This window comes from Bactrocera oleae, chromosome 3 (assembly GCF_042242935.1).
Source record: "Bactrocera oleae isolate idBacOlea1 chromosome 3, idBacOlea1, whole genome shotgun sequence".
NCBI classification, from domain to species: Eukaryota; Metazoa; Arthropoda; class Insecta; order Diptera; family Tephritidae; genus Bactrocera; species Bactrocera oleae.
In genome coordinates, this window is record NC_091537.1 from 21,269,409 (window position 1) to 21,271,794 (window position 2,386).

General features: G+C 34.3%; 1 pseudogene; it reads right to left on the reverse strand.

The window, feature by feature from the left end:
* Positions 1-208: 208 nt before the first annotated feature.
* Positions 209-1,468, reverse strand: LOC106625048 (sorting nexin lst-4-like; annotated as a pseudogene).
* Positions 1,469-2,386: the final 918 nt, after the last annotated feature.

Below are 2,386 nucleotides of genomic sequence, written 5' to 3' on the forward strand. Positions count from 1 at the left end.
AATAGCAAAGAAGGTTATGGCATCAGTTTTTTGGGATGCAAAAGGAACTTTGTTGATTGATTATCTGCAGAAAGGTAAAACAATCAACTCTGTATATTATTGCAGTCTTTTAGACCAGCTGAGTGAAAAAATTCGTAAGAAAAGACCTGGTTTGCAGCACAAAAAAAAAGTTTTTCGTCAAGACAATGCACCTGCTCACAAAGGTTTTTTAATAATGACAAAACTGACTGTACACTGACAGACTGTAGATATGCAAACGGTCCGAGAATGGTATCCAGTGCAATTTACGCTGGTTTCCAAATAATTCCTCAATACCAATGAAAATATTTCCGACCCAGCCAACGATTGCGGTATTGTCTTTGAGGATGCACGATGATCGTCTACATTAAAGGCCTTTGTCAGATCAGACTTGCCACCACCGATGCGTTGGAATTCTTTTAGCCATTGTGTTTGATAACGTTTTGTCGTGTGATTTGATAATGCTACGAGATTTCGTACCAAAATATCCATTGCATGCATCTACAAGCGATGGCAACAATGTATTTTTTGGAGGTGATATGGGCCAACAACAAGAGACTTCCACATATGTGTCACGTTCGTCTTGTCTTTTGACTGATTTCCACATCTTGTCAACGTTGCAGGTCAAGAAATGATACCACACTTCGCATTGTGACAGTACCGGATGACGATAAACCCAATCTCCAACTTTTTGCAATTGAACCCATCTAAGCTCTACAAATTGTTCTCGTAACTTCCAGAAATTTACTTGGCTGCCAACGGTGGTGAAATTAGGCAAACTACCTTCATAAAACGTTTTTGTTAGCAATCAAAATGCTCGTATCGCTATGATACCTGCAACAGAATTATGTTGAAATTGCATTTGACGCATAATAAAATAATTGCATAAGTATGTGAAGGTTATAAGAAAACAAACACAGCTGTGAATAAAACTTACAGATATATTGTTAAGGCTCGGTGTCAGCTAATTCACAATAAAAGTCTTCATTATTTTAAATGTATACTCTTTTTTGGGACTGGCCACTATTACAGTGCAAGGTTGATGGTTGGTGATATGCACAATTTCATTTTCAGAAAGCATTTCCTAATTTTGCAATCCCAGTATATACGAATCCGAACTTTTACCGAACATACCTTTTTAAAGTCCATTGATGCCACTGTCAGATTTTTGTTCTCATCATTTAAGCGGAATGTGTGTGTGCTAGTTTTTGACCCACCACTAGGCCCTATTTCCGAATAAATTTCGTTTTCATCATTCCAATCATCTCCTCAGTCGTCATATTCATCAGCAGTGTGATCATATCGATTCGATGCGTCCGTTTAGGTTGCAGCAGGCACTAGTTTGCTAATTGTGTTTCTGCGCTTCTGCTTTGGTTTCAGTATTTTATCTATGGGTATTTTTAAATTATTTTTGATTTAAATAATTATCAAAAAACAACTTACCTGGCATTTCAACAGCCAAATTTTGTCACAAAATAGCTTCACTTCTTCTTGAAAAATTCTTTATTCGCCTTTCCTCTTTTCACATGTTAATATTTCGATAAGCTTGAATATCATTAGTTTTTACTTTAGACTTCCATATTCAATTAGAAATTATAGTGAATGTACATATGTTGAGAAACAGCTAGAAAAGTGTGATGGTATGTGTGATATGTATTCCTTTCGTCTTGCAGGACATTTGATAAAGCTATTTTATGTGTCTAAGTTAGTTAAGAACCAAACTATTATCAAATGTTCTTCCGCCTCTCAGTCGTAAATAAATGAAGACCGCACAATTATTTCAAAATCACAATGCTTTACACTGAAATGTTTTTAAAGAGCTTCCGAAGATGCTGTTAAACTATAAATATAGCAATAATATTTTGACATTAGTAACCGCTTTTGCACAATAATCATTGCTGTAATTTATGTGTGTACATATAACTTTCCTAATTTGTGTGAATATCATTTATATAATCAACATCTCACTTACCTAGACTATGAGCAAAATTTGTTATTGTAGCTCTCATTGACGACCATCATTGCTTCTTAATGTCTTTTAAAGTCTCCGTAGTTGGCAATTGATTCATGCATCATACAACTCAGGAATACTGATAAATATACAAAGACAACACATCTAGCACATTTAATGCAAATATACTATTTAATGAACACTAGTATGTATACTTGTAGTTATGTATACGACTGAATCTGTACCAAAAATCATACTGCTCCGGCTTATATGGTAATGTCTCAATGCCTTCTCAAGTAAGTTCTATTCTACGCATTGTTGAAATATTACTAAGTATTCCTAATATTAAAAAAAAAGCATTCTTACATGAATATTAGCAAAGGCTTTATTATATAATTATTAATATTTATAGTGTAA